The 9,742-nt window shown below is 42.0% G+C and overlaps 1 pseudogene; it reads right to left on the reverse strand.

The window, feature by feature from the left end:
* Nucleotides 1–9,037: 9,037 nt before the first annotated feature.
* On the reverse strand, nucleotides 9,038–9,123 carry LOC112624022 (annotated as a pseudogene).
* Between the last annotated feature and the right edge of the window lie 619 nt (nucleotides 9,124–9,742).

The raw sequence follows: 9,742 nt of genomic DNA on the forward strand, positions 1-9,742 counted from the left end.
TTACAGGCATGAGCCACCACACCCGGCCTATTTCCTGGATTTTATAATGCGTAGGTAAGTTATATCACCCCAAATTTACTGAGCCCAGGTCCCATTACTAAGAAAAAGCTATATGTCTCCCATTAAGATACATGCAACATGCAAATATTGGGCTTTTTAGCCATTATGTTTCCTGTTGCACTTGGACTTGAAACCTCAACTTCCATATTCAAGCCTGGGATGATCAAGGGGGTGGAGGGGAGTGTAGGGAGGTAGAATGAAGGGGTGCTGCTGTTGGTAGACAGATTGAGATGGCAAGGAGCCTAGACAAATGAAGATAAATGGAGTCAGAAGACCTGGGTTCTTGCCCAGGTCTGGCCCTTCTTAGCTCCGTGAATTGGGCAGGTCACTGAACATTGTCTACTAAGTAGGAGTTGTATTCGTTTACCATGCCTGGTTCAATAGGTTATCGTGGGAACAAAGGTGGAACAATGAAGGGGAAGGTGCTTTGTAAATATTCATTAGAGATGAGGGAAGAAGCTGTCGGGACTGTTTATAAGGGAAGAATCTGTTGGGTCTGCATTTCCAACCATCTGCAAGACTTTGCTACATATTAACTCTGCCTATCACTATGCATAATCCTTCCCATTGGCAAGATCCTTTGAAAACTGAGGGCTGTCTGCAGAGCCGCTTGATTCTGGTTATTGAGAAAAGCTTTTCCTGCCAGTTCAACCTAAGCCTGGGCCATCCCTAAGCCCATTTTAGCACCAGGTGGCAGAAAATAAGAATATCTGAATGTAAAATATCTTAAAGAATCATTTTACATTTCCTGGAAGTCTCAGGGCAGGGGGTTAGCCCAGAAAGAGGAATCACACTCCCATAACACACAAAGAAACACTCTCAAATCCTAGTTGGACGATCTTCTCCCCTAGGCCTGTCATGAAGACAGCTGCTCCCCAAAGTCCCTCTCATCTTGCCCCCACACTCTTGCCCTCTCCATCTCTGCTCCCACCTTTTACTGAACTTTTTCATCCTAATTTGGATAATTTTCTGATGTTTTTCTCCATCCACAACCCAAGCAGCCCAACAGCTCAGCTTTGTATGTGTATTAGAAGAAAATGATGAACCAGGCTCAGTGGCTCAAGCTTGTAATCCCAGCACTTTGGGGGGCCAAGGCGGGCAGATCTCTTGAGGCCACGAGTTCAAGACCAGCCTGGCTGACATGAAACTCCATCTCTACTAAAAATACAAAAATTAGTCGAGCATGGTAGCACACGCCTGTAATCCCATCTACTCAGGAGGCTGAGGCAGGAGAATCGCTTGAACCCGGGAGGCAGAGGGAGGGAGCCAGCTTTGCGCCACTGCACTCCAGCCTGGGCAACTGAGGGAGACTCTGTCTCAGGAAAAAAAAAAAACAAAAAACATAAATACTTAACTTGTTTTCCAGCTGCCTCTGCCATGGACACAGTTTTCCAGCTGCCTCTCTCCTGAAGCTGTGTATGTACTGGGGCATGGCCTGAGGACAGAAACATCTTGAAGCTTTTGTCTCCCTCCCACTCTCCTTTAGATCCTGGGAAGTGCGTGCTAACACCAGAGAGCTGCCTGCTCTCAGGAGCTGGAGGCCCATGGGTAGGCTGTAGGCCCCACTCTGTGGCCTACTCCCTTCCTTCTCTTCTCCTAATAACCGCTGCTCAACAAGTTTGAGTCCCCAGGCAGGTACGTGGCTCATAAATTGTTCAGCAAAGGGTAGCTGTTAAGATGACTAATAGTGTGCCATGAGCTGTGGGGGCATTCAAGGGAAATATGACCCAGCTGTGCCTTGGAGAAATTTAAAATCTATCAATGTGGGTGGGTAGAGTTTCTTATATTCTGGTACTGACAGAACCTCAAATATGGACAGAACAAAGGTCCAGTCCTCTGCCTTTCAGCAGTAAAAAGTCTTTAATTTACATATAAAGCCTTTGAGTCTTGGGCAAGTTAAGTCATTTTCTCAAGATCACACATTTGGCTGGGACAAGAACCACAGCCTCTCCTAGCCTTCTGGTTCTCCATAAGACAACATTCACGTGTTTTCTGTTCTTCAAAAAGTAGCAGTTGCCTTCTAAACTTGTCTGGTACAAAGTTGTGAAAATTGATCACTCTATTGTTTTGACTGCCCTTACGATATTTGGGTCATTTCAGACTTAGGCTACCTAAAATCCCAGAGCTGTGTCTCCAAGCCGGTGATAAACCAGATGGCAGAGGATGAATATTACTAGACTCCATTTATCCAGAAGAGGATAGTTATACCATTAAGAAGGAGAAGAAAAAATTAGTAAACAATGTACAGCAACATGGCAACAGAGGAAATATTTTGAATGTATTAACAGCATTTTCTTTTTTTAAAAAAAAAATGTCACTGTGAAAAGGGGAAGAAGCAGGCAGTGGCCTTAAAAAATGTGAGTACAAACACATGTTGATTAAGAGATATCGGTAGTTCCATGAAATAAACATAAAAGAAAAGCCAGATCAGGTTAAGACTCTGTCACTTCAAGGAATTAGTGAAGATGAACATAACCTATCCTTCCTTTTGGTCTCTCTGGATCTCAGGCAGGCACTCTGTCTCCCATCTCTCTCTCTCTCTCATACACACGCGCGCACGCGCACACACACACACACACACATGCACACAGATGAGTGGGATAAATACTGTCAATGCAGCACAAACCACCACCTTAAATCTCATAATCATTCTATTTCAAGGTTGCTCAAGTCTGACAGCTCTAACTACAACTCCAGAACTTCAGAAGTTTTATTTGTAGAGCTGTTCAGGTGCTATGTACTACAAAGGCTTCTGGGCTTTTCTCTTCCTTGCCTATAAACTCAGTTGAAAACTTCTTTTCTTCTTCCCCTAACTCCCTTAGAGGGCAATCTGTGATACCATTAGTAGTCCTAAGATGGTGAACACCAGACTGCTGTTCAATTGACCAGTAACTTAAATCCATTTAAGTTTAATGGTATAGACTAAACTGCTGGACTCCTGGGTGCTAGGAAACACCACATCAGAAATATGCCATGTGGTTACTTAGAAAGATTCATGTTTGTGTTGGTCATACTTTCCCTGTCTCCCCTCATGGCATCTTTCTTCCCACACGCTTTTCAGATCTATCTTTTTGTTTTCTTTTGATTAATAGACTTATGTTTTGAGCAGTTTTAAGTTTTTCAGAAAAACTGAGTGGAAATTATGGGTTCCCATGCAACCCTCCCACAACCCCTTCCAGTTCCCTTATTGTTAACATCTTAGTGCATTAGTGTGGGACATTTGTAATCATTCATAAGGCAATACTGAAACATTATTATTAACTAAAGTCCATAGGTCACATTACGGTTCACTCTTTGTTGTTATACATTGTATGAATTTACACATACATACAATGGTGAATGACATATATTCACCATTACAGTACTGATGTGGTTTGGATCTGTGTCCCCACCCAAATCTCATGTTGAATTATAATCCCTAATGCTGGAGGTGGAGACTGGTGGGAGATGATTCGATTGCAGAGGCCATTTCTAATGGTTTAGCACCATCCCCCTAATGCTGTCCTCTTAATAGAGTTATTGTGAGATCTGGTTGTTTAAAAGTGTGTAGGCTCTCCCTCCATTCTCTTCCTCCTGTTCTGCCATTGTAAGATGTGCCTGCTTTCCCTTTGCTTTCTGCCAAGATTGAAAGTTATCTGAGGCCTCTCCAGAAGCTGCTGTGCTTCCTGTACAGCCTGCAGAATTATGAGCAATTAAACTTTTCTTTGTAAATTACCCAGTCTCAGGTATTTCTTTATAGCAGTGCGAGAATGGACTAATACAAGTGTCATACAGAATAGTTTCACTACCTGTGTTAGCCTGTTCTCCCACTGCTATAAAGAAATACCTGAGATTGGGTAATTTATAAAGGAAAGAGGTTTAATTGGCCCTCAATTCTGCAGGCTTTACAGGAAACATAGCAGTTTCTGCTTCTGGAGACGCCTCAGGAAACTTACAACCATAGTGGAAGGTAAGCAGAGAGCAGCACTTCACATGGCCAGAGAAGGAGTAAGGGCAGGGTAGGGGGTGCTGCACACTTTTGAACAACCAGATCTTGTGAGTACTCACTCACTATGATGAGAGCAGCGCTAAGGGGGAAATCTGCCCCCATGATCCAATCACCTCCCACCAGGCCCCACCTCCAACATTGGGGATTACAATTGAGCATGAGATGTGGGTGGGGACACAGATCCAAACCATATCATCCCACCTCTGGCCCCTCCCAAATCTCATGTTCCTCTTACACTGCAAAATACAATTATGCCTTTCCAACAGTCCCTCAAAGTTTTAACTCATTCCAGCATTAACTCCAAAGTCCACTGTCCAAAGTCTCATCTGAGACAAGGTTAGTCCTGTCTGCCCATGAACCTGTAAAATCGAAAACAAATTAGTTATTTCTAAGATACAATGGGGATACAGGCACTGGGTAAATACTCCTGTTCCAAAAGGGAGAAATCAGACAAAAGAAAGGGACTACAGGCCCCATGCAAGTCCAAAATCCAGCAGGGCAGTCATTAAATCTTAAAGCTCCAAAATAATCTCCTTTGACTCCATGTCTCACATCTAAGGCACACTGTATGAGGGATGGGCTCCCAAGGCCTTGGACAACTCCACCCCTGGGTCTTGCAGGGTTCAGCCCCCACAGCTGCTCTCATGAGCTGGTGTTGAGTGTTTATAATTTTTCCAGGGTGCAAACTGCTGGTCAATCTACCACTCTGGGGTCTGAAGAACGATGGCCCTCTTCTCACAGCTCCACTAGGCAGTGTCCTACTGGGAACTCTGTGCAGGGGCTCCAACCCCACATTTCCCCTCTGCACTGCCCTAGTAGAGGTTTTCTTTGAGGGCTCTGCCCCTGAAGCAGGTTTCTGCCTGGACATCCAGGCTTTTCCATACATCCTCTGAAATCTAGGCAGAGGCTCCCAAACCTCAGGTCTTGTATTCTGAGCACTCACAGGCTTAACACCAGGTGGAAGTCATCAAGGCTTATGGCTTGCACCATATGAATCCTTTGAGCTTTGAGCCCATCTGGAGTTGCAGCAGTTGGGATGCAGGGCTTCATGTCCTTGAGCCACATCTGGAGCTACAGCAGTTGGGATGCAGAGCTTCTTGTCCTGGGGCTGCACAGTGCAGCAAGGCCCTGGGCCTGGCTGGCCCATGAAATCATTATTTTCTTCTAGGCCTCTGGGCCTGTGACGGGAGAGGCTGCAGCAAAGATCTCTGAAATACTTTTGAGGCATTTCCCTCATTGTCTTGGCTATCAGCATTTGCCTTCCTTTTAGTTATGCAAATTTCTAAGTTATCTATTCTAGTTATTTCTAAGATACAATTCAAGCAGCCTGCTTGAATTCCTCCCCTGAAAGTGGGTTTTTTCTTTTACACCATATGGCTAGGCTGCAAATTTTCCAAACTTTTACACTCTGCTTCCCTTTTAAATATAAGTTTCAGCTTCAGGTCATTTATTTGCTCACACATATAAGCATGGGATGTTAGAGGCAGCCAGGCTGATTCTTGAACACTTTACTGCTTAGAAATTTCTTCCACCAGGTACCCTAAATCATCATTCGCAAGTTCCAAGTTCCACAGATCCCTAGGACAGGGTCACAATGCCTCCCAGTCCTTTGCTAAGATATAACACATGTGATCTTTGCTCCAGTTCCCAATAAGTTCCTCATTTCCACCTGAGCCCTCCTCAGTCTGGACTTCATTGTCCATATCACTATTGGCACTTTGGTCACAACTATTCAACAAGTCTCTAGGAAGTTCCAAATTTTCCCACGTATTCCTGTCTTCTTCTGAGCCGCCACACTCTTCCAACCTCTACCCATTATCCAATTCCAAAGTCACTTCCACATGTTCAGGTACCTTTATAGCAATGCTCCACTCCTCAGTTCCAACTTTCTGTATTAGTCCATTCTCACATTGCTATAAAGAAATACCTGAGACTGGGTAATTTATAAAGGAAAGAAGTTTAATTGGCCAGCAGTTCTCCATGCTATACAGGAAGCATTGCGGATTCTGCTTCTGAGGAGAACTTAGGAAACTTACAATCATGGTAGAAGGTAAAGAGAGAGCAGCACTTCACATGGCCAGAGAAGGAGCAAGAGAGAGAGGGGCAGGAGGTGCTACACCAGATGGTTTTAAACAACCAGCACTCACTCATTATGATGAGAGCAGCACTGAGGGGGAAATCCGCCCCCGTGATCCAATCACCCCCACCAGGCCCCACCTCCAGCATAGGGGATTACAATTGAACGAGATTTGGGTGGAGACACAGATCCAAATCATATCACTGCCCTAAAAATCCCACGTTCAAACTATTCATCCTTCCCTTCTTCCCTTCCCTCAAACTCCTAGAAACCACTGTTCTTTTTATTATCTCCATACTTCCACAATGTTATATATTAATCATTAAAATGATGTAGTATGTAGATGTAGTCTTTCAGATTGGCTTATTTTACCTAGCAATACGTATTTAAAGTTTATCCGTGTCTTTTCATGGTTTGCTAGCTCGTGGCCTTTTAGTGCTAATATTCTATTGTATGGATGTACTACAGTTTGTTTACCCATTAACCTATTAAAAAACACCTTGGTTGCTTCCAAGTTTTGGCAATAAAGAATAAAGCATGTGCTCGTTTTAGTGGGGGCATGTTTTTAATTCATTTGGGAGTACCAAAGAGTACAATTGCTGGATCTTATGGTAAGAGAATGTTTACTTTTTAAGAAACTGCCAAACCGTCTTCCAAAGTGGCTGTACCGTTTTGCATTCCTGCCAGTAATGAATGAGAGTTTCTGTTGCTCCACATTCTTGCCAGCTTTTGGTGTTGTTACTGTTTTGTATTTTACACCTTCTAGTAGGGTATAGCAGTATCCCATTTGTTTATTTGCCACTGGTATACAGGCACACTTCAGAGATATTGTGAGTTCAGTACCAACTGCCACAATAAAGTGAACATCTCCATAAAGCAAGTTGCGTGAATTTCTTGGTCTCCCAGCACATATAAAAGTTACGTTTACACTATATTATAAGTGTCTATTAAGTATGCAATAGAACTATGTATTTTTTTAAAGTACATACCTTAATTTAAAAACATTGCTAAAAATGGTAACAATCATCTGAGACTTCAGTGAGTCATAATTTTGTTGCTGGTATAGGGTTTTGCCTCAATGTTGGTAGTTGCTGACTGATCAGGGTGGTGATTGCTAGAAGGTGGAATGGCTCTGATATTTTAAAAAATGGGAAAAAACTGAAGTTTGCCACATCAATTGACACTTCCTTTCACAAAATATTTCTCTGTAGCATGCAAAGATGTCTGTTAGCATTTTACCCACAATAGAACTTCTTTCATCCTCTCCAACTGTGCTGCTGCTTTGTCACCTACAATCATATAATATTCTAAATTCTTTGTTGTCATTTCAACAATGGTCACATCATCTTTACCAGGAGTAGATTCCATCTCAAAACAAAACAAAACAAACAAACAAACACTTTCTTTGTTCATCCATAAGAAGCAATTCCTCATTCCTTCAAATTTGTTGATGAGATTGCAGCAATTCAGTCACATCTTCAGTCTCTACTTCTAATTCTAGTTCTCTGCCATTTCCACCACCATCTGCAGTGACTTCCTCCACTGATGTTTTGAACCCCACAAAGTCATCCTTGAGGATTGGAATCACCTTCTTCCAAACTTCCATTAATGTGGATATTTTTACCTCCTCCCATGAATCATGAATTTTCTTAATGGCATCTAGAACGGTGAATCCTTTCCAGAAGGTTTTCAGTTTACTTTGCCTAGATCCATCAGAGGAATCACTGTCTGTAGCAGTGATAGCCTTACAAAATGTATTTCTTAAATAAACTTGAAAATCAAAATTACTCACTGCTCCATGGGTTGTGGAATGGATGTTGTATTAGCAGGTATAAAACAACATTAATCTCCTTGTATAGGTCTTGGGTGACTACGTACATTGTCAATGAGCAGAAATATTTCAAAAGAACTTTTTCTTTTTTTTTTTTTCTGAGTAGTAGGTCTTGATATTGGGCTTAAACATTAGTAAACCATGCTGTAAACAGATGCATGATCATCCAGGATTTGTTATTTCATCTATAGAGTATAAGCAGAGTCGATTTTGCAAGATTCTTTTTATTTTATTTTATTTTTTAATTGAGACAGGGTCTTGCTCTGTCACCCGGGCTGGAATGCAGTGGCATGATCATAGGTCACTGCAACCTCGATCTCCCAGGCTCAGATGATCCTCCTGCCTCAGCCTCCCAAGTAGCTGGGACTACAGGCATGTGCTACCATGCCCAACTAAAGATTTAGCATAATTCTTAAGGGCCCGAGGGTTTTCAGAATGGTCAGTGAGCATTGGCTTCAACTTAGAGTGACCAGCCACATTAAAGTGATTAGCCCCTAACAAGAGAGTCAGCCTGTCCTTTAAAGCTTTGAAGCCAGGCATTGATTTCTCTCTAGCTATGAGAGTCATAGATGGCATCCTCTTCTAACAGAAGACTGTTCATCTACATTGAAAATCTGTTTAATGTAGCCACCTTCATCAATTATCTTAGCTAGGTTTTCTGTATAACTTAGTGTAGCTTCTCCATCAGCACTTGCTGCTTCACCTTGCACTTTGCAAAGACTATCAAAATGAGACACAAAGACATGAAGTGTGCACATGCTGTTGGAAAATTGAGGCCAATAGACTTGCTCAATGCAGGGTTGCCACAAACCTTCACTTTGGAAAAAAAAAAAAATGCAGTATCTGTGAAGCCCAATAAAGTGAAGTGCAATAAAATAAGGTAAGCCTATATTTTCCTTGGTGAGGTGTCTTTTTAGGTCTTTTGCCCATTTTGGATACCAGTACTTTATCAGATCTGTGTTATGCAAATATTTTATCCCATTCCGTGGCCTATTTGTTAAATAAAATTATAGGACTCTATTGTTTTATTTTCCTTTCTTCTTTATTAGTTTTTTTCTTTTCTTTTTTTTTTTTTTTCCATTTTCATGTGAAAAAGGTTTAGAGGGAGGCACATCGCACACACAATCATGAACACCCAATCATCACACTTATGAACTACGAAAGGAGAAGGCTACTGTTTTGGACTAAGCTCCTGTGCTAGGCCCCAACAGACCAGACTAAAAATCAAAAGGGAGTCACTCATGCAGTGTTTCCAAGTTACTAAACTAAGTTGTTATCTAACCTTTAAGAAATCAGGAGAGATAACAGTCATTTTCCAAAACAGGCCAGTTTCAATCTTTAATTGGCATGATAATGATGATAAGTTCCCTCTGCTTTAATCTTTACACAGAAAGGGTAGCCAAAAGTAACCTGATGCTAACTCATCCATTATCTTTCTATTATTGTTTTGTTTCCTTGTCTCTGCCTTACAAGGAAAGTAACTTTGCAATGACCAATCTGCTTTCTTCAGCCTTTTCTGTCTATAAAGCCATCCCCGACTGTTCAGCTCATTGGAACACTTACTCTGTTTTGTAGGATGAAGTATTTCCCGATTCTAGAATCACAATGTAAACCAAAAAGTATCTGAGACAAGTCACAATTAATTCAGGAGTTTATTTTGCAAAGGTTAAGGACGTGCCTATGACACACCTCACGAGGTCCTGATGACGTGTGGCCACAGTGGTTGGCTTGCAGCTTGATTTTATACATTTTTAAGGAGACATAAGACATCCATCAATACATGTAA

This window comes from Theropithecus gelada, chromosome 4 (assembly GCF_003255815.1).
Source record: "Theropithecus gelada isolate Dixy chromosome 4, Tgel_1.0, whole genome shotgun sequence".
In the NCBI taxonomy this organism is placed as follows: domain Eukaryota; kingdom Metazoa; phylum Chordata; class Mammalia; order Primates; family Cercopithecidae; genus Theropithecus; species Theropithecus gelada.